Below are 24,004 nucleotides of genomic sequence, written 5' to 3'. Positions count from 1 at the left end.
TGAGACATCACTAAATTGCAAGTTTGGGTTGTAATTCTTCTAACAGATTGTCCACAGCACCACATTTGAACTTGTGCTTATAAATAAAGCTGCTCTTATGTATCTTAATGTTGCAATTCTACAAAGAGACAGACAAATACTAGGTACTTTAAAAGGACATCCAACAGCCTAATCCAGCATTCCATGGTGAGAGGCACCCTTCCTTCCTTTACAGAATAAAGCAAGGCAAAAGTAACTTTTGTTGGTCAAGAGTAAGTTAATTATTATCTTCATTAAGTCAAGAACAGAAAGTGCAACATGATGCACCATAAACAATGACAGGTGGTCTGTGCTTCCTCAGTAGCTTTTCAAGGGCAGCTAAGCAAGGTAGAAGTCCAGTTCCACGAAAAACTAAATTATCTAAGGCATCCACATTCCATCTTGTTAAGAAAAAATAAAGCCAAAAGTTTTCTGATCTACCTATGGCTTCCAAAAACAATAGGTAAGACACAACATGAAATTATCCATTGACCAACAGCCCTCTGCTGCTGTAGATTTCATTGCTACTCAGCCATGCAGGGGAAAAGCAGCTCTATCGCCCTAACCTGAAGGGCTGGCACGAGCTCAGTGCTCAGCTCAGCAGCATCGCAGCACTTCCAAACCCCAGGCATTCTCAACTAGATCATCTGAATTGCACCAAATGCTGGTTTTGCCTCATATACCCAGAAGCATCAACACCACTTACAGCTGGTTGATGAGGTTGCAACATCTTGCAACTTCTATGCCATGATATGTCTTTATTATACATTCCTCCTACATAGTAGTCTCATCCTTCCAATTCCAGTGGCACATGCTATTGGCATTCTCTCAGAGACTTAGCATTTTTGGCATATTTTTCAAAGATTATTTTATCACGAGTATTCATTGGCAACAAACTGTGTTACTTTGCATTCCACTACAGTTAGGAGCCTCCTGTTTATTCCAAATATCTGTATCACCTGCTACGTTCATACAGCTAGCTCTACATTTTCAATTTAAAAGCAAGCATTTCTGGGTCTGATGGTTAAAAAGAATACCATTGAAATATGACCAGAGCCTGAATAAGCACAATCCTGTGAGTTCTCCCACACATATTTGTCTGGAAATTTGAAAGCTGAGGATGAACATTTAAATAATCAATGTCAGCAATAACTTCCCTTCCAGATAACATGAATATGACCATTCAGCTAGGAAAGCAAGGTATGTCATGAAGGAAAAAACATTAGAATTTACAGAATTTAGCCCAAATTCACTGTGGGATAGAGAAGTAAAATAGTAGGATAAGAGCAACCAGTGATCTAGCAGAAAAGAGAGGAGTTCAAATCATCCCCTTGTATCCAAACCAATAACAAACATATCTTTCAAATCACCCCGACCCTTTCTCTGATACGCAAAAAACCTTCACCTCTTAAAAGCTCCAGAATGTTTCCCTGCAGGATGTTGGACCCCTAAAATTTCCACATCAGACATCTGCCTTGCATTTAAAGGCTGCTCACCACCCTTATCCAGCTGTCAGAACTTCCAGGTTCCCCCACATAAACATCTCAAAATGGCAAAGAAGTAATAAACAAATAATAAGACCAAAAAAAAAAAAAAAGGTAAAAAATGTAAATTGGAAGCAGGTCACAATAAATATTAGAAAGAAGGAATACTGAAATTATGGAATTGCCTTCACATTTACTTAAAAAGCCCCATTAAAAAGTGCTTGAAGCTGTGACAAACTCCACTCTCAGGCGCAGAATTCAGGTTTGGCCGGCTACACTGTACACAGGCTGTTGGCTTTGGCTCATGCAATCACTTATTTCTCTTTGAGAAAATAGAAACTGAAATTACTAAGCAAGGTAATTTCCAGCTGCAATGATTAAAGACATGGGTTCTAGGGTATAACAATGCAAATAGAGACTCATGTATGCTAACAACACCTGTTACAGCCTCAGGTAACTGAGGCTGCACTCATTTCTCAGTGGAGAAATACACAATGGAAATTGGGAAAGATTTTATAAACAAAACAATTAGCTACAGTGCACTCCTTGTTTTCTTATGATAATAATATGTTGAGTCCCCAAAGTGCTGGACTGACAACTGAAGTCATTATGAAAATGACAAAGAAATAAAAGTTGACTACTGACCGGCTTGTCAAGGGCATAAAGTAGGAAAAACAAGCTGAAAATCTAGCATGGTATACCTAGTACTTATGTAGTACGGTACCAATAAAAACAAGATGAAGGCTACTGAGTTAGACAACATGAGAAGTGGAAGGACTGGCAATATAGAGGCTGCCTGCATCATCATTTTGTCTAGTGGATACTGTCTCAGGGTAAATTGTCTCCATGTACAAACTGTTCATTTTTTAATCAGTAACACTCCAAAAAGTCAACACGTACTGTTCATCAGTCTTAGAATACTGTTGTTATTAAAAATACAGCTAAATAAAGAAAATGCTTTACGAGAAAAAACAGTTAATTATCTCAGGAACTGGTCCTTTCTTCCTGGTCCAAGACCTAATCTGCATTTTTTGCAACAACTTAAGATCACTTGTCTTGCCCTACCTCTCATGGATGGGCCTTACACTTGACAACTTCCTACCTTCTTGAGACAGCCTACTACATACACACACACACACATACAAAATGATGCCTCCCAGTTCAATTTTTGAGGCTTGCACACTCCCCCCTCTCCCCAGTTCAAATTATTTCAGTCTTTCCTATTAGGCCCCATTTTCTAGACCTCAAATTATTTGCTTACTCTTCTCCCAGCCTCTGTTCAGCTGAGCTGTATTTTCCTGGGGCATTTGCCCTAACCAGATGCAACACTTCAACTGAGGACTTACCCATAGATAAAAAAAAGATTGTTCTGTATGTTTTACAGCCTATACTCATATTTTTATCCCTCTTGATATAACGTTTGCCCTTTTACAATGTCAGGAATTCTGGAGAATCGTCACTTCATTGCTTGTTCCCTACCCTGTATTTGTGTATTTCATTATTTCTGTTAAGTGTAGAACGTCAACCTGTCCCTATTTATCTCCTAAGATTGTCCCAATTTTCGAAAAATAACTCTGTGCTTTTAAAACTTGCGTCCTATGTATATACATTCCCTCCAAGTTTTGGGGGCATTTTTAGTGAATCAATTTTGTAAGCACACTCTCTATTCTATCATCAAGGTCATTAACAAAAAGATTGAAGTAAAGCAGAACGAGTACAGACCCAACAGACCGTGGCAGATCCACATTCAATACAACCATTTCATTTTGACAGACAATCATTAATAACCACCCACTAGGCACAGTCATCCAACAAGTCTTGCTCCTACTCTACAGTAGTTTCTTTCAGGCCATGTTTTTCCACTTGTTTGTACGATTATCACATGAAACAGAGCCAAAGAACTCACTAACATGAAAATATTAACATTCACACTTTTCTTGTCAATTGACAGGCCTTATTGTCACGTTACAGAAGAAAATTAAACTGGCATGACTATTTACTCTTTCTAAATTTGTGGTGGTTGTGACTCATGTTCTTCTTGTCTCCCAGAGGCTTACACTTTGTGCAAGAATTTGTTCAAAACGTGAAAGATGAGAGGAATGGTCTATAATTTCCTGGCTCCTTTCCCCCACCTCTCCTTTTCATTTTCAAGTCTTCCAGCATCTCAAATAGCAGCTATTGGTACCAAGACAGCTTTGGTCACTTTTTTTTTTAGTTTAACACATCAAAGGATGTATGTCATCAGGTCCAGCCTAATAAATAACCTACTAAGTACTAAGAAGTATGCAAAAGGCTTGCTTCAGATTTGCCATCCATCTTATATGTCCTCTCTGCTTTTTATTTCCTTCTCGTGCTAACTGCTGCTCACTTATACTCCTCTTCTGCTAATATTTTGAGAATATTTTCATAGTACTTACTTCAAATACATCTCAAAAAATTCTGCTGCCTATCAAAAACCCCACATTACAGAGCCCTGGATACACTGGCAGCCAGAAGCACACTGCAGTGAGGGCAGCTCAGCAGGCAGCGGAGCTCCAGTGCTGCCTGCAGGCTGTGCAGCCCTCCCAGACAGGCCAAGACAAGGAACAAGTACTTCCAAACAGGGTGCTCATTTCTAGTTCAACAGCAATACAGAGGAGATCTACAATAAAACAGTAACATGAACAGAACTGCAGCTCCACAATCCAGACTTGCAATCAGAGCAGCTAGGGAAGACCAATTAGCAGATTGTTTGCAGCTTCTGTTTCAATTATGAAATCTGTCTCTATACACCCAGCAAGGCAGATACAGCTGGGTTGGATGGGGGGGGCACATACTTTGCTCATAGTCATGCACATATACTGAATAAGGGATTACAGATGAAAAACGGGATTAAGCCTGCCACAGATGATCCTGCAGATACTGTGGCTCTCGCAGCGTATCTGCTCTGATAGCACAGTGCACAAAACCAGCGACCCTTCTGTACATTCCGACATTGTTGCACCACTTTGTTTAGAAATGTTAGTTACTTGCTGTCATTGCCCAAGATTAAACTACATAATAACAATCTCTTATTACAGTACATGCATATGTGGCAGTTTAAGATGTAAATGTTTTATTTCGTCATTTTAAAATAGCAACAAAGAACGGGAAGAAAAAAAGTTAAGACATCAGCAGCTCTAGGGCAGCTCTGCTGATTTTTGCCAGATAACTAATACCTACGTTTTCTTAAGTGTGTTGTAGGGTATTCACTATGCACTCAAATTGTTTATTTCCTTTTCACAAGAATTATACAATGATTACACAAAACTGAAAACCATTCGTTATCTTCTGCGTACACTAAGCATACTCATAGCCTTCTAGCCCTTCCCTTTATTGAAAAATTTCATTTTGCCATAAATACCAGAGACCAAAAGAAGTAGGATACTGTAATACAATTGTAAATTTTAAAAAATTGATAGGATGCAAAAATACCTTTACAATTAATTAGTGCCCCTAAGATTATCCAAAATTTATCTGACACAGAGTATAATTTTATGACAATACTTTATAAATATCAAAGCAAAATCTAACAAGTTTAACATTAGAAGAAAAAGAATGAAAACATTACTTGTGTAGGTTCAGATGGTAAAGTAATACTTAGCTTTTGGGGAGTATCTGACTTCATGTAGTTCATAGTACAAATACTAACATTTTTTGAAGGGAAAAAAAAAAAAAGTACAATTCCAGACATACCCTGCTTTGTCCACTATAGAAGGATGCTAAAACACTGATTTACCATGACTTAACAAAATACTGACCATCAGCTGAACTTCATTAACTGACTAATGCACCTCTTGTCCAATTACCCTAGGAAGAAAAACATGTTAGTATAAACCACTAGTGAATTAACTATATATACTCAAGGGAAATCCCAGACAGTATACTAACAAAAGAAAGTTTATGTTGCAACTGCTCAGTCACTAATTTACAGATTACCACATTTTTCCTGATGAGGCAAAGTAATTTATGAGGACAAATATTCAGGCTTCAACTGGTGGAACTGGTGGGATGGGGGCAGTGGTTGGTTTGTTTGCTTTTTGCTATAGGCACACTTTGAAAAAAAGATTAATGTTTTGGAAACTAGTAAGAATGTTACAAAAGTTACTCTTTATTGATCCTCTGAGCAATACTGAACACTAATCACTATTAGATAGCATTTTACTGGTCAATTTGAAGTGGCCTGGCATTCAGTATATTTTGAAAGAAACATTAAACAACTGTGTTTGATTTTCTTTTACTTGAAGTAGATTAATTCCTATAGCTTCCATAACATCATCATTTCAACTCAGAGCTCAAGAACTTAATGTGTTTAGGAAAATTAACAAGGTAAGAGGCATATCTTGCAGACATGATTTGCACTGCTGCTTCATATATCACAGCTATTTCCATCAATACAAAAAAATGACATTGATGCAGGATCCTAATATTACCTTTAAACTTGGTAGGAAGGAAGAGCTCTCTCATACCTAGTTCACTATCTGCTATATGATTAGCTTCTATGCTCTATTCACAACTACACTGGAATTCAATCCAAGTACATATTTAGTTTAACAATTCTATAACAGAATTTGAATGGTTACACAGAATCACAGAATCAATCAGGTTGGAAGAAACCTCAGGGATCATCGAGTCCAACCGTTGCCCTTACACCACCATGTCAACTAGACCATGGCACGAAGTGCCGTGTCCAGCCTTTTCTTAAACACATCCAGAGATGGTGACTCCACCACCTCCCTGGGCAGCCCATTCCAATGTCTAATAACCATTTCTGAAAAGAAATTCTTCCTAATGTCCAACATGAACCTCCCCTGGTGAAGCCTGAGGCTGTGTCCTCTTGTCCTATCGCTAGTTGCCCGGGAGAAGAGGCCAACTCCCACTTCACTACAACCTCCCTTCAGGTAGTTGTAGACTGCAATAAGGTCACCTCGGAGCCTCCTCTTCTCCAGGCTAAACAACCCCAGCTCCCTCAGCCGTTCCTCGTAGGTCAGACCCTCCAGACCCTTCACCAGCTTGGTCGCCCTCCTCTGGACTCGCTCCAACACCTCAACATCTTTCTTGAAGTGCGGGGCCCAGAACTGAACACAGTACTCAAGATGCGGCCTCACAAGTGCCGAGTACAGAGGGACGATCACTTCCCTAGACCGGCTGGCTACACTCTTCCTAATAGAGGCCAGGATGCCATTGGCCTTCTGGGCCACCTGGGCACACTGCTGGCTCATGTTTAGCCGGCTGTCGATCAGCACCCCCAGGTCTCTTTCCACCGGGCCGCTTTCTAACCACTCTTCCCCCAGCCTGTAGCGCTGCATGGGGTTGTTGTGGCTGAAGTGTAAGACCCGGCACTTGTTCTTGTTGAACCTCATGCCCTTGGTCTCAGCCCATCTATCTAACCTGTCCAAATCCCTCTGTAGGGCCTTCCTACCCTCCAGCAGATCGACACTCCCACCCAGCTTTGTGTCATCTGCAAGTTTGCAGAGGGTGCACTCAATCCCTACGTCTAGATCATCTATAAAGATACTGAACAGCACCGGCCCCAGAACTGAGCCCTGGGGAACACCGCTAGTGACCAGCTGGACTTTGCCCCATTCACCACCACTCTCTGGGCTCGGCCATCCAGCCAGTTTTTAACCCATTGAAGAGTCCACCCATCCAAGCCCCGGGCAGCTAGTTTGTCTAGGAGGATGCTGTGGGAGACATTACAGTTAGTTACAGTCTGTATTCACAATGCTTGTTTATGCTTAGTTTTAGCTACAAGCTCAGTTGCATCCTGTCTATACTGTCAGGACCCATAACAAGAAATAATTGCTGCTGATTAATCTATGTCCAGAGAAAGACTGAACTATGCAGGTGAGGTTCTGAATTAAATACGATTTCTCTGTTGTGTATAGATATGCATACACGTTACATTAGCAAAATCATCTGCTAACTCATAAGAATTCATTGTAATGTAGTTTAATTATGCTGCTTTGCATATCCTCCAAGAACTTGCCGCTCCCCGCCCCGCCCAAGAAGTTAACAGATTTTAGAACTATTTCTGTAAGAAGACTGAAGACTGCACAAGATGTGGCTCCTCTTCTCACTGAACTGGGGATGTGACAGTGCTGGAACAACCAGAACACCCAAATTCTATTCCCAGTTCTATGCTAACATCCTCCAACAAGACAAGCCCCTGTGCCTATCTGTTCTGGCTACTTATGATACCATGCCAAAGTAAATTTGTTGAAATCTCTGGACTGGTAAAAAAACAAAAGGTAAAAAACATGCTGAGAACTGAGTTCAACTAGATTAATTTGAACTTTCAAACAGTAAAATGAATACTGCCTGCTTATGTAGCAAAGACAAGAAATAAATCCTCAGCCCCTTACTTGCCAGAGGAAGCCTTGTTTCTGGACATCTGTCACAACAAGCGGTGCCATATAAAGCAGATGACCCTGATTCCAACACATCTAAGCCTGAGTAACAGCTGCATACAATTTGACAGGGAAGGCTGGAATGGAGGCTGATGTAATAAATACCCAGTGGAAACTAATGCTGTAGTGGTCCAGTTCTCATTCCTCTAAAATTTTAAGTGCTGTCATCTTTTCCATATATCAGCCCACCAATGGTTACTATTTGAATGGATAAGCTAAACCTAAAGACATTGTTGAAGCAAAAAAGTTGTACATATTCCTTTCCTAAGTATTTACCAATAAACTGAGCCCACCAGCATGCTCTCCTTTGTATTTACTTCCCCTTCGATGGGTCAACAGTTTTACAACTTAAAAACTGGCTACTTGGAAACCACAAAATTTAAACTGATTACATTTTAAAAAATTAGATCATGTCCATAGCTCCCTTTAAAAACATGCTTATACTTTACTGAGTACACACAACTTTTGCCAATGTTGTTACTTCTGCAGACACAGATGTTTGTTATCCCTGCTTAATTGGGCACAGCAAGAATTAATCGAGAGCCAGGGCAAAGACAGGAAGTTAGACACCATACTGTTTCACTAACAACACCTTCCACAAGCAATCTAGAAAGCTGTGAAATTGCATAGAACACAATGGGATCATTAAACACAAACATGCTCCCAGCAAGGGCTCACCTCCCCTGCAAAGAGCAAAGCTGCAGTCAAACTCGTTGGATAAAGCTAAAAATTTGTGTGTATCGAGGACAGTAGACCACATGGTTCTGTACACAGACTTCAATGAGATCTTCCTGGGGCACATAAAATTAACAACTATTGTACGCATAAATCCATTGTGCTTGTAAAGCTTGACTCATATATATAATTCCTGCCACCACATCCCTGAAATATTAAGGTAGAACCGCAAAAGATACAGCAAAAGAAGAGTAGATAGGAAGGGAACAAGGGGACTGCAGTAGGGGTCTTTATAATCACAAGTGATTATGCATTATTTCACAATACTATAACCTGGAAAGCAAAGAAATTATGAGGTAACAGGTTTAAAAACAAATATAGAGTTACAAATTTACTACACATCACAAATTGTGGAATTCCCTACCACAGAATGTTGCCTATGTCAAAATACAATTCAGTTCAAAAAGACTAGATTTATTAACGGACTACAGGTCAATCAGAGGCAATTACAGATTATCATCTAGATCCAGTTCAGGATACCCCTAAACTACTGACAGTTGGAAGATAAAAAACGAACAAGGGAAGACACATTCTAGACTTGCCTTGTTTTTTCATAATCTTTCTCCATGCATTTTCTTTAGGCCACAGTTGACACTGTTTGACCAATAGAAATGCTGTAACCATAGCCAAAAGCCCTTCCTAAAAAAACAAAACAAATAATAATGATTAAAAAAAACCCAAACCCCCCACCAAACAAAAAGACCACATAACAAAAAAACAACATGGAACAAATAAAAAGCCATAAAAACAAAGACAACTAATTACCAATTGCTTGTTGGGGACAAAGAATAAGAAAAAGTCATAGAATCATTTTGGTTGGAAAAGACCTTTAAGATCATCGAGTCCAACCATTAACCTGACACTGCCAAGTCCCCCACTAAACCATGTCCCTAAGCACCACATCTACTCATCTTTTTAATACCTCCAGGTATGGTGACCCCACCACTTCCCTGGGCAGCCTGTTCCACTGCTTGATAACCCTTTCAGTGAAGAAATTTTTCCTGATATCCAATCTAAACCTCCCCTGGTGCAACTTGAGGCTGTTTCCTCTTGTCCTTGTTACCTGGGAGAAGAGACTAGCACCCTCCTCGCTACAACCTCCTTTCAGGTACTTGTATACAGCAATAAGGTCTCCCCTGAACTTCCTTTTCTCCAGGCTAAACAATCCCAGTTCCCTCAGTCGCTCCTCATAAGACTTGTGCTCTAGACCCTTCGTCAGCTTCGTTGCCCTTCTTTGGACTCGCTCCAGCACCTCAATGTCTTTCTTGTAGTGAGGGGCCCAAAACTGAACACAGTATTTGAGGTGTGGCCTCACCAGTGCCGAGTATAGGGAGAGAAAAACAAATTTTAAATGAGACAACCAGAGGGGGGCACCAAGCAAAGTTCCTTCCTTTATGAACCATTCTCCCTGCCATCAACTACCAGTCTACCAACACAGAAAGACAATAAAGGAGGTATGATATTAAGTCCAAATACATGAACCCTGGTAGCAACAGGTATAAGCCTACACTAAAAGAATGACCACTTACAACCCTGCCATAAAATTGAGGGCAAGGAGAAGGATGGAACCCCATAAAGCTGAAAAAACAAGTGATTCTGGGGAGCAACCAATGAAAATAATGGGGTGGCAAAAATTAAAAGATTCAGAAATGTAAAATGTGTGAGCTGGAGAAGAATGCCAAACGGAGCACTCCCTTACCAATTACGATCAGAATAAGAAACTGGGTTAAGCAGATTCTCAGTCTAATTCAGCATGGTAGCTCTCATGTTTTTCACTGAGATGGCCAGGAAGACTGAATGTAACAAGCAAACTCAGTATTAAGGCTCACAAATGTTTGAAACCAAAACACCAGACTAAAGTTCTCCTATATTTTCCTCTGTATTTTTCTTCTCCTTACTGCAAAGGATTTGAAAGAGCTGAGTAAGCAAGTGATGTCATTGGACTTTATAAAGAGGCAGATCTTGTATAAAGTGTAAATATGCAAGGCACATCAATTTATTTCGCAATTACTTATATAATAGATATTGTTGCTTTTTATTAGTACATCTTGCAAATGTATACCATTTTGAAAATGCATTCTAATACTTTGCCTAGCAATTCTACCTGATTATCTTTTCTACTAGGCAGAGTTATATTTCTGATCAAAACATAACTAAATACACAGTCAAGCAACATAAAACCTGTGTCATTCATAACACAAAGCTTTCAATGCTGGCATCCTGGCTGCATCCAGAAATCTGAAGGTACCAGCAAACATATTTTCCTGTTACTTCATTCAATGGGAATAAAAGACTCACAAGGCTGAAGTTTAAACAGCACAAGAAAACAGGACTGATTCTGGCTGTAAAAATGTCTGTTATTTCCAATCCTGGGTTGCTGCCTAAGGCAGCAATAGCCACAGAAGTCACAGAAATTCTCTCCTGGGAGAAACTTCTGTCTGCAAGAGAGAGGTTACTCTAGTTGCGGAAGCAGGAGAACCGACATCATTAAAAAGACAACAAAAGCTGCTCTACATTATCCTAGTATAAATTCTGAATAACTTCTGCAGGACCAGTATGCATTGATAAAATGCTAGTGCAACAGAGGAAAAATTTCCCTAACAAGTAAAGAATCTCCAAAGCAATTTTGCCTTGAAAGTACACAAATACGCTGGTATTTCCTCCAGGAAGATAGGTTTCTTTATAAAAATGTCAAATGGATTTTTGGCAGTGATAGTGTTTTCTTATTCCAACTTCCAATTTTCAAAACCATGACTTCAAAGATCTCAATCTGCCAAGAGAGCAAGAAGATAAATAAGTTGTGACTTTAAGTCCAAGTAAGCTTAGAGGAAGGCACTGGATTTGGCATTCTATTTCCCAAGGAACACGCACATGACAGGCAAACACATACACATGCTTCCCCCTCTGCCCCCAGATTCAGAAATCAAGACATTTAAGTGAATGCTATGGAGGCAGAAGAATATAATTTTCCCTCTCTAAAGTCATTTGGATAATTATAGCCTGCAACTAGGGCTGAACACTTGAAGGAACTAATTAGACTTTGCAGGTGTGTCATTTATTTTGTAAAGCCCAAACAGGAGAAAAAAAAAATTAACTCACACACCTGTTTGACCATAAGCTTTTCCAGGAAGTTCCTACTAATATAGAAAGTTACAAGTGTCCATGTTTCAAAAGCCAGAAGTCAAGTGATTGGCTTTGTCTAGACTGAGATGTGTAGTGCTCCATTAGTATTATTATGTTTTTACAAGATCAATATTTAAATCCTCTGTGAAAGCTGACTGGAAAACCACAAAGAATGGTTTTCCAGAAGTGCATGGACAGAAGATAAAACCGCCATAATGGAAAGTCCTACATATCAGCTACTGTAGCAAACATACTATTTGTTTGAGTACGTTATGCTACTATTTCTTTTCCTTCTGAGGAGGTAAACTGCTTGTGAGATGAAGGATTAAGGACAGCACTATTAAAGACTTCATGCTGTCTTGAGCTAGGGCACCTATGGATGATAAGGTAAAAATCCTGGCTTTCATTAAAAGGGACTGAGGGTTTATTACCTTCCTGAAGATCAACAGTTTTCCCACAACCTCTTTAGAGCAGCCCAGAGCTGGCCTTCACCAGTCCTTAACAGACTCAAAATCATTATCACTGCTTCTCATTAATGTGATAATATTATCAGTTAACTGAAATTCCTTTGGTAAGCAGCTAAGGCAACTTCTCCCCACTCTGACAAATAAAAAATAAACAAATTAAAAAAACCACACTAACCAAACAGATTAATACTTATAAAAAAGAGGGGAATGGAAGACTCTTCATTTCATTTGACACCACCTTCCTCTGTATTCAGTAGTTGTTGGGTTTTTTGGATTTGTTTTTTTTTTTAAGAACAAAGAATGTTGGCAGAATTAAAACTGCATGACTACACACCTAAATAATGGGAATGTGCAGAGGAAGGAAAAGTCAAACATTAATTTATGTGCTAAAATTCTATTTATTGCCTACGGTCATCGTGGGGGAGGAGAGCTATAAGATCATTGTGAGGGAAAGTGAGGCGCAAGCTATTTCTTGAACTGCTTTTCAGCTGTTACCAACTGTGTGCGTTCCAAAACAAGCAGCTGGATCTCACTTCAGCATTCACACTAGAAAGCATCGCCAGCACCTACCTCATATCAAAGCAATTTGGCAAACTGGAGCAACTATACAGCACCAGCAGCTCTGCTGTGGCAGTCCGGCCCTGAACCTGGAGCTCTCAAAGATACATAAATGAAAATAAACTATTTGATGTTCCTCCAACACCAAAGGATAATACTGAAAGGTAAAATAGGTATTTAAAACAAAACTGATCTCAGTTAAGTCTAGGACCAGTTTCATCAAGAAAATATTACTACTAAATAAGTAAGATTTCTTCCTCCCCACTGTAACTTTAAGCAGGTATTAACCTCTTCATAAAACTATACTTACTATAGAGGCATAAATTATGATAGTTTCTATATTTTTTCCTTTCTCATGACATAACTCTGACGACAAAAGGATTTTTTTTATAGTCTCAACAAAATTTATTGTTAGCCTCTTCTTTGTTTATACCCATAACAAAAAAAAAACCACGAAGAATTTTAAAAAAAAAAAAAACAAAACCAAGTTTAGTTGAAGCAACAACCTGAGCAACAGGCACACAATACAGTGCCTTGGTGTCTTCCTGCTTAAAAGCCATGCTAAACTCATCTGGAAGGTCTTAAGTTTTGTCTCAGTTTTATTAGGAGGAACAGTGTGCTGGCTCCCTTGCTCTAATTATTCTTGTATGCATTATATCTAAGTTATGCTATATCCTACCAACAGCTAGAATTTGTTCTGAATATTCTGTAATATGTGTCAGAATCCTCTATTTCTTGTACAAAAATTAGTGTTTGCTTAGTCAAGTTCCTTCATAATTTATTAACATTTAGAACAAAGAATTTCACAGTTTGGTTAAGTCCTCTTAGGAAAATGGCTTGATCTATACTAAATCTTCACAGAAATATTCTTCAAAGCAGGAGTTAATCTGTTCACGGCCTCAGCTGCTTCTCAGGACAATTGAACAGCAATTTCTCTGCACTCCTTTTCTTCCTGAGCTGGTGCCTCTAATTCTTCAGTCTCATGTGATGCCATTCTTACTGAAGGAATTTACTGAGCACTCCAAATGATCAGCTCTGCAGTTAAGAACAAAGAATGCTGAAGAAGTTGAATGTGATCAACAAGAAAATCAGAGTTACAGAATAACTGAGGCTAGAAAGGACCCCAGACGAGGCCTCTAGTCTAACCTCATGCTCAAAGCATGACCAAGAGGTCAGATCAGGTTGCTCAGGGCTTTATCCAGTTGGGTCTTAAAATCCTCTAAGGATGGAGACTCTACAGCCTCTCATTCAAATGCATGATTGTCCTAATGGGGTGGGGGGGGGGGGGGGGGAGTATTCCTTACAACCAGTTGGAACCTTTGTTGTTTTAATTTATGTCCATAAATTCATAACACATTTCACATGCTTCCTGGTGAAAGTTCCTACTGCTTATTTACGAGTGATTTTCACAAACCAAATAAGGACATTAGTATGACTAGACAAATGAAGACATTATTATGTCCTATATAAAACAGAGACCTATTGGCACTCCCGTATCAACTCAATAGTCTGGCATGACACAGAAGTAGTGAAAACTTAGTACGTAGAAAACAAGGAATTGCCACTGAAAATTCTGAGAGTTCACCTCAAGAACAGCATTTCCATTGCATTAGTGAAGTAATTATCAAAATTTGAGTGTTATTAATACGCATTTTGCAATTACAGACAAGATGAATATCATAATTCATTCACATTTTTGAATAACAATACGGGCCCCAGCATTTAGCATTCATGTCATTACTCAAATAAATTCCAGACAAGCTGGAATAAGAAGAGGAAGGGAAGCTCAGGAACAACCTGGAATATTGTTTTAATGATGGAATATTTTTTTAATGATGCCATCAAAATAAAGTGGGAGGGTAGAGACATGAGGAAAGAAGCACTACAGCTAGCATAACCATTTTCAGACCTGCCAGAGACAGGTAAATTTGAAGTAAAACAATACTAAAACAAATTAGTATTTAACGTTTTCTGCTGTGAAAATCCAAATAAAAAAACATCCAAAGATGTTTAAAGAGCTTTGGATTAATTAGAAATATTATGTTAGGCTTTGGATTCTTGTTCAAACAATTTTACATATTTTTTTATTTACTATGCATACATGAGATAAAATATCTCAAAGGTTAAAAGTTATTGATAAATGACGTATCAATCCTAACTCCTGTACAAACAGTACATATACTTCTTATCAGAAGAAAAAAGTGATATAATTTTGTAATTGATACTTGAAGTAATATTTTTCATGGCAGAATTAAGCAATTCAGTTGGGCATGACACTGCAACAATCATACATTTTCCACATTTTCTCTCCCAAAACCTCACGTATTCCTTTGCAGAATAATCCTGAAAAATAAGATCTTGCTAGTACTGCTGCTTCTGCCTAGAAATGTTCCCAGAGCTACACAGCCAGAAAAAGCAACTTCAACTTGAAAATGTCACTCTTTATCCTGAAGCCCGAGAAGCTCTCTGTTCTGGTAGAGATGACAAGACTCTACCACCTTGGGTCTGTGAACGCTGACAGTTCCAAGGAGAGCGAGAATCAAATACAGTGGAATTGCCCGGGTACCTTTCCATGCTGCAGCTGCGATACCAGACAAACAGGCAGAGGAGAACCCATCACAAGCAAAAGTGAACAAACACAATGGAGAAGTGGTAAATAGCTTAATTTATGTGATAATTATATGGCTGGATATGACTGCTATAATTATTAACAACAGTAAATGGACTGATTGAAGAAATATATTACTGAATTAATTAAATTACCTTTCTCTCTTCCCAAAAAGGAAGAGCCCTTTAAGAAAATACATTTGCACAACAGAAGGTATTTCTTCGCGAAAGATTGCTATTTCCGTGCCAAACTGACACTCTTAAACACAGCGATCTAAAAGGAGAAGATAATATACATACCTTTTTGCTAACAGGAAAGCTATATTCTCTCCTTGCCCATCCTCTCCTGAAACAATGTATTTTAAGACAAATGTCTAAAAAGATGTTTTAAAAAGCTTCCCTGAAAAATTTGTGGAAGTTGTCTAGGTTTGAAAATTAAAACAAATTAGGAGCACCTTAAAAACAGCCCTTTCAGTGAAAACTGTTGTTCATCCTGGAGCACTGCCAAGTTCACACTGCATTCTTTCCTGGTTCTCTTTGAGAAAAATAAATAAATCTATATTTAAAAATCTATCAAGCATCCATAATCAAAGGATCTTAAAGTTTTTGTTGGCAATGCCTTTTTAAATATACTTCAAAAGTATTTACAGAAACTCCCCAGGTATCATCTATTACAATATAAGTACTGCATAGATTTGTTCTGCATAACAATGTCAATAGTAGACATTGCAGAGAATGCTGCAGTTCATTAATCACAAGTTTTATGAAGCTTTGCTGTCTATTTATTAGCATGCCTCAGGTACAGTATAATGGAAAAGTTTCAGGGAGCAGGCAGAGTACACAATCAACACTTTCTTTTTTTTTTTTTTTTTTTTATTTTCCCTCCCTTTCCCCTACCATGACCTATTTTCTTGAATAACATGCAGACCTAGTGAGGACATTAACCTCTTTCCATGTCACAGTACAGCTCATGTACCAATGTACTGAGATGCATTAGCTGTTGTTTATTGATCCATTTATAAGTTTCTTCTACTGGAAATACTAGCTGGAGGACCAGCAAGTCTTGCTATCCTCTGCTTCGTGACACACTTTACTGATTAACTATTTCCCAGAATACATTTATTTTAACATTTTGTGGAAATACAGAATATTCCTCCTCTTCAAACAGTCTCCCACATCTGAATCACTCTTACATATTTTTAGTCCATTCATTATTTTGAAAAGTCAAAATGTAGTAAATCACATACCATTTCTTTTAAATAAAAACATAACAATTACATGCACCAAAGATTATCTCCTACAAATACTGATTTACATTTTACCAGGTATTAGAAATGAACAAGCTAGCTGTCTTTACTCAAGAATGTAAAATGCCAAAACACGTTTCATGAAGATAGGAAAGCAAAAAAAAAAAGCTAGTTTCCCCTTGATTCCCTACAGGCTTCTCATTTGTGAACTATTCCCCCCACACACAGTGTACAGTGTGTACTTCTTTATAAATTCTGCTGACCCAAACTGTACCATAAAAAAAGAATTCTAGACAAGTCACTAATATGTGATCATTATTTATTACAGTTCATCCTACCTGCTTCTGCCTTTAGCATTATTAACTTTTGAACCAGCAATTACTTACTGCTTATTTGCAACGTTTATAGTCAAAAACCTACCTTTGTACCAAGAAGTGTTTATACCATTTTGTCAGCTTGATTGCATTTTAAAAATAGATATCTACAATAAACCCACATTCACTGTTTTGATTTAAACAGCATGGGAAAGCAGCTGAGCTTTAACTGTCTGAATTTTCAGAGCTGTAAAAGACGACAGGGGAAGGTAATTCCAAAATCCAGGCTTGTAGCCTTCAAATTCAAGGACTGTAAGCTTGACCAAATCCACGCATCAAATCAATTATGGCAATGTAACAAGCCAGAGCCTATTGCAAAATAATTAAGCAAAAGATCACCACGGTTCATGTCCTGTCACACTTTCACAGCCAACCACAATTCAGTGGAGTCTTATCTGCAACATAAAATGGCATCGTTTCAGGCTTCAAGATATGTTCAAAAGAAGGAAACATTCACAATTTATATCTACGAGTTTTAAAAACCTGACTTCTCCAATTCTCAAAAAAACCCCAAGGATTCAGACGTTTTACTTTTAATGACAGAACCCCTGAGAATTAACTGACATGCAATCAAAGGAGTGGGAAAAAATGACAAAGCAGATATGGATCACATCCTGCATACCAGTGTTCTGGTTTGGCCCAAACCAGGCCAACTAGTCTTAGAGAAACCAAGGTCACTGCTAAATTCCTCACTGCTTACGAGTGAAGAGCCAAAGGGGGGTCGCAGCTGCAGGGGGGAGCAGACAAGGCAGGTGACCCAAGATTGACCAACGAGGTATTCCATCCCACACACGTCATTCTCACTTTCCTATTTATCACTAACCCACTGCCTCCTGGAGGTGGGGCCCAGGAGGGAGGGGCCCTCCTGTCTCCCACTGATTGGTACCAGCTTTGCCAATTTTCCAGTTAAAAGCCTGCAGGTGTGATGGCAGGGGGAGCTTTTGCATTTTGCCCTCTGCCCGTGCTGGGGGGAGCTACTGCATTTTCCCCTCTGCCTGTGCTGGGGGAGCAACTCTGCCTGAGGAGGATTTCCAAGCTCTCAGTCTTGGCTTTGTATATATTTGTATATATTTGTATATATTTGTATATATTTGATTATTTCTATTATTATTGTTATTATACTCTTTTTCATTATTATAGTTTATTAAAACTGTTTTAACTTTTCAACCCATAAGTCTCTCTCCCTTTTCCCTTTCCCTTGGTGGGGGGGAGAGGGTTAACAGAGAGCATCTGCCACCTGGTTAATAGCTAGCCCAGCTTTAAACCGTGACAACCAGAAATGCTGTGCAGAAAAGGAAGATACTGCTCTAAGTGTGATCCTCTGAGAAAGGGGGAGAAAACAAATGGGACCAAGGATACATCAGACAGCATGATCATAAGCCTCATTTCATTAATAACCAGGCAGCAAATTATTTTTATTGCCCGCAGAAGCATCTGACCAAAACAGTTTTCTTCCAACACCTTTTGAATCAGTTGGCCAATTTCCAACATTGGAAAATCTCAAAATTTTGAAGATCTCAAAAAGATCTCAAAAATAATCATATTCCTATAGACTACATTAAAATTGATGATCAGGTACAGGAAAAAGACCCAATTTGCACTATTAGTGAAGGGGAAGTAGGAAAATTCACCCCATATATTTGATTTGGCAGCAGGTCAATCAGTACAGACTATCCACAGCACTGTCCCTTGTTATGGAGGATAATGGGATTAAGGATTGGAGGAGAAGGGATAAGGAGATAAAAAGACAATCCAAATACATACAAATGTAAATTTTATTATTTCCGAAGCTCACAGAAACTATGACCTGCAGACAGTAACTTGTTTTAATAGCCTTACAAACTGAGAACAACTTGGACAAGTATTTACATTTCCTGACCTCCTCCTGTTAGGTAGGTTGCCTAGAAACATCTTACCTCAGAATGAAAGTGAAAATGGATTATGCACTCCTATCTGCGTATTTCAAATATTTTGTTGAATCTATTTTATTAAATCCATGGCAATAATTTTCCATTATGCTTTTTACAGCATTGAGAACAATGAAGACAAATGAAGTAGACATGTAATAATGCTAACATACTCTGAAAAGGCTTCCATACATAAATACAAACCTGGATACAACATGCAGAAGTGTTGGTGGGATGACTCGGCTCCTAATGATATTTCATTTAAGTTTATTCTCTTAGCAGCCTGAAGTTATTAATAACTCCCAGTATGCAACTTAGAGCTGTGGATTCATTTTTCTGTTAATGGTAGCAATAGGTTCTTTGTTAATGGTTTTAAGACAATGCTGGGTTTTGCCATATGGTTGGATTTGTATGAGGGTTTCTCATGAACAGCCAGACTGTGTAAGAAATTGTTGCTATATTTAACTTCAGTGTCCTCACATGCACAGCAGACAATTGGAATGGACACTGTTCTAGTATTTACAAGTGCAAACGATGCTCAATATTTACTGCATGTTCTGTTTAACTACAGGGACTTTAAACAAGAGAACATATGGATAGATCAGAGGATTCGTAACGCAATACTGAGCTTTTCACCTCTATGTCATTGGTTCAAATATAAACTGGTCAGTAATGAAGGCAAGCTATTATCATCTGACAGCTCTGGCCTTTGCAAATCGATTTGTCAGGCTCAGTCCAGTTCCCATCAAACACAAAATTTACCATTACAGTTTGCATTCCTAAAACAACTTCACCCAGGCAAAATAACAAAAAATTGAGCAGAGACAGAAGTAATCTTTTCCTCCTCAGGCACCATCTCCAGACCAGGACCTAGTGAGAGTGCCAGAGGAACAGTGAAAATTACATCACCAGTAGCACAGCACATCATTCTGTGGATAAAGATTAGTTCTGCCTCTCAGATACCCAGTTATAATTACCTCTGTACCAGTACAAAGCTTTCAGGTTTTTCATTACTAGAGAGAGAAGACAAGAAAGAAGAGACACCAATATGCAGGTTTTAAAACTGAAATTTCACAGTGCTGCTTAAAGATTTCTTTGTATATCTTGTTCAAAGATGCATTTCATAAGGCTGAAGGTTTTGAAGAAAATGGTCACAGTGCTCTATAAAGAGAATATCAAATTTAATATCCATTTTGTTATGATGTATTTGTAGCCAAAATGTTTAAACAACACTTGTAACAGCAACACTTAAGAATTGTATTCCTGCAGATGGGTTTAATTCAGAAACGGATTTATTTACAAGTTACTATGAATCATACTGGAGAAGTCATGTTTTTATATTATTTCTTCATAAATATGTTAGATGGAAAATGTATGGATTAGTCCATAACAGCACATAACTTTCTGCATGCTTTCATAATTTGAACAAAAATGGTTTTAAGCCTCAAAACCCGAAGTCTAGCCTCTTCCTTTGCCTCTCAATAGTTTGGCAACAATCACAGCAAACGCTCTGCAGGTACGGCAGTTCTCCATTTTACCAAGTGATAACTGTTACAGAAGTGAATAGAGACACCAAGTTTTAATATAGCACCTTTAAGATCACCTTTAGTTCACATATTTAGGGCACTAGACAACAAAATCTACTGGAAGTTTTACACTCTATGAACACAAAATGTTACTTCTAACATTTAAGACCACACAAAATATATACAGCTCACAAATCTTGGAAAGTGTGTAAAAAATAACTTAAGAGCCTCCTGTCTTCCTTGCAGGTTCCTTGGTTTTTACTAAGGTGTTGATAACATACTGAAGTTTTTCCTTCCTTTTCCAACAACTCCAGAAATAGAACACTTACTGTAACTTTAGGAAAGCCACAACAGGTTAACTTCCCAACTGAATGATTGCACGTAAGTTCAGCAAGCTGAATGACTGAGCTGACATGTAGTCTATTGCTATAAAATCAGAGTAGCGTAGCCAAGTGATACCCTAGTTCAGCCAAACACTAGTCCTGCGTCCCATAGACAATGGCTGGTGAGATCCACCCAAAGCTTTTAACTTTCTCAGGTCACAGAACAGGAAACTCCATACATCAAGTGACATAATGGAGAGAAAAGAAGGAATAAACTGCCTGCTAAACTTGCATGTCAAGAGACACGATAAGAGACCTGTACATTGTGTCACTTGCCTTAGAAAGTGTCCAGGCTGCAGCCAGGAGATGGTCTCTCCTAGCAGTCTCACATACAGGATGCAAGCCTAGAAACGGGGGCTGCCTACAGATGAAGGCAAAATCTTAAAGACTAAAGACTGCCTATTACATGACTTGCAGTTAACAGGAACAATAGAGAGATCCGTGCAAGATGATCAAAATTCCTTGACAGTCAGTAACAAGATTTCTTACTGCTCCTCTCTGCCATCAAACACTGCATATCTGGGCTAGGGAATGACCTTCAGTAACAGAAGGACACAAGAACTTTGGAATAGTGACTGCAGCCACTACTGATAGAAAAGAAAGAAATTAAAAGGTAAAGTTTAGAGAAAGGCAAGAAGTGGAGTATTTCACAGAACAAATTAAAATAAACCACTTGAATAAGTGCGGGTGGAACATACGTTAGGAAACTGAAGGACGTGTAAGGGATTTAAATTTCAGAAGGTTGCATGAGAAAAATTAAAAGACTAATAAGTTCTACAGGTGCCAACAGGCATGCTTATTATAAGACTTATACTTTTATTGGTTCTGAACAGTAAGGTTAGCAGATTTTATAAAGAATAGCCATGACTTTATTATTCTTTCATTCTCTTACCTCAGTTTCCTTTTTGTATCACCTGCTTCATTTTGCATTGTTGCACCAAAAGTTATTTGGGACAGCTGCAACTGTTCTTTATATAGATATGTTTATAGAGCACTCAAACACAATGGAGACTAAATTCTGATTAGTGTGTATAGAACCTACTATAACCACAATAATGTCATACCTAAGAGCTCTTAGTATTCTTTCATCTCTAGGTAACGAGGGTTTTGAAGCTCCACAAACTGGGAAATAAACACACTTTCTCTTCTATGTACTCTCCATGAAAATTCACATAAGAAGGCTTAATGCCTAATAACATCACCAGGACTGGATAAAGAAGGATTTAAATTCCCATTATCCTTTTTAATGAACTCGTGACTACATTCTCAAAATAGACTGTTAACCCAGAACAGAGAGAAGAACTGACATAATTTTTACCTGCAATGACTGAAAGAAATGAACTCAAATGCTTTTACAGCTGTCACTAGCATAAAGAAAGCAAAATTTCTAAATTCTCTGGGATAACTGTAAGTTTGTACTGGACAAATCAGGCACACTCTTACCACTCACCCCACCCCAAGAACACTGTGTCAAAAGACTTCCTGGCTGGCATCATCCAGGTGGGGGGTGGGGGGAGAAAAGGCTCCTTTTTAATTCAGCCTGAATGATATGCAGCATGCTTGATTAGCTACACTCTTGATTAGGTGCTGGAAGAGAATTTAAAGAGTATCCTGTCTAGTGAAATAATAATGATTTCTATCATTTCCTAAACAAGAACAGATTTCAACAGACTAATTCAAATTTTTTTTAGCCCATAATACATTTTTGGTAATTTTTTTAAAAAGCTGTCATGTTCAAGTTATGTATTACCTCACCAGTTTAGTTCTCAGCACAGCAGTACTTTCTTTCACTCTGGAAACAAACACACACAAGACTATCTATGTTGCTATTGTTGCAATTGCTATTCTTGCTATTGTTTTCCAAAACTGCTATTCAACGTCAAGTACATTGCAACACAAAACCTTTCAGATTTTCTTTTTCAAGCCTGAAGAGTGGCACAAGCTTAGAGAAGTTTGTTTTCAGTACATACTTCTTCCTTTCAAACTGCATGAGAAATTACACAACTATTTATCCTCCCATTTCACATGCATATTTTTTCCATGATTACACTCAGAATTTGTTCTGAAATTTGAAAAGCTCTTTGAATTCTTTTCACACGCACGATCAGCCACTACAATACTCAACAACTACTTCACTCAGCTGAAAGACCAGAAAGCCATTGTGTCTGCAACTTTTTGAAAGCAGAAGGTGTGTATTGTTATGGTTTCTATTTAGGGCTGTAATCCTCAGGAATCCTCACTCATAATCCTCCTACTGAACGAAGGGTTTCAAGCTAAATCAGATCCTGGAAAAGCAAACAGCTTCTGTTTTTTAAAGCGCATGCTTTTGCCTACCTCGGCCCAACATAGTAAATACAACTGAGCAGCTGCTTCTAACCAACAGCTTCCACGCAAGTTTAACTGGCATTTGATCAAGTCTGAGTTATTAACCAACATAATGCAATGTCAGTGATATTAATTTCAAAGCTGCCTGCTGATAAAAGACCTTTTTAGCCTCCAGTATCCTCTTTTTCTCGTACCTGCTATTCCTTTCCTCTTCTGAAGGCGGCCAACTGCAGGCACGCAGAGGGGACCCTTCACTTACAACGACGCCGGAGGTGAGGCCCCGGGGCCCGGCACAGACACCCTGCTGACCGCCCGCCCACGCGTGGGCCGGCTGCCCAGCCACCAGCAGAGGCTGGGCCGTGCGGGCACCCGGGGCTGCACGGCTTTACAGAGCTGGAAGTCACTGGTGGGTCCCCAGGCACATGGACAGAACAAGCAACCAGTTAACGGTTGTGTTTTTTTTTCCTGAGGGGACGGGACAGGAGGAAAGAAACCCCCAGCACTCCCGAGAGCGGTGGATGCGGGGTTCCCGCCGCGCCCCGCAGGGGCCCGGCCGCTGCTGGCACCGCGGTCCAGGCTGCCCCGGCCCCTCAGCCAGCCCGCCAGTACCGCTGAGGGGAACGACCCCTCCCGTCCCGCCGCCGGAGCTACGGCCCCGCTGCCGCCCAGCGCCGCGAGGGTCAGGACGGCTCCCGACAGTCGCAACAGGACCCCACTGAAGGGGAGCACGGCGGCGGTGCGGTGAGTCCCTACCTGCCGGCGTCAGCTCCCGCTGCGGCGCGCAATATCCCCTCCCCTCAGCCACCGTCATCCCCCGCTGCT

General features: G+C 39.3%; 1 protein-coding gene across 2 annotated transcripts in view; it reads right to left on the bottom strand.

The window, feature by feature from the left end:
* USP54 (ubiquitin specific peptidase 54) overlaps nt 1–24,004 on the bottom strand; it is a 121,174-nt gene extending 97,170 nt beyond the window's left edge. Inside the window, exon 1 of one of the 2 annotated variants that reach the window (XM_068397610.1) lies at nt 23,936–24,004. The gene's annotated coding sequence lies outside the window, so the exon portion shown is untranslated. Of the gene's footprint in view, nt 1–23,376; nt 23,438–23,935 lie in introns of those variants that run through there. The other variant, XM_068397613.1, reaches the window with a different exon arrangement.

Source organism: Nyctibius grandis, chromosome 4, assembly GCF_013368605.1.
Source record: "Nyctibius grandis isolate bNycGra1 chromosome 4, bNycGra1.pri, whole genome shotgun sequence".
Taxonomy (NCBI): Eukaryota; Metazoa; Chordata; class Aves; order Nyctibiiformes; family Nyctibiidae; genus Nyctibius; species Nyctibius grandis.
This window is presented reverse-complemented; position numbering and strand designations above follow the sequence as displayed.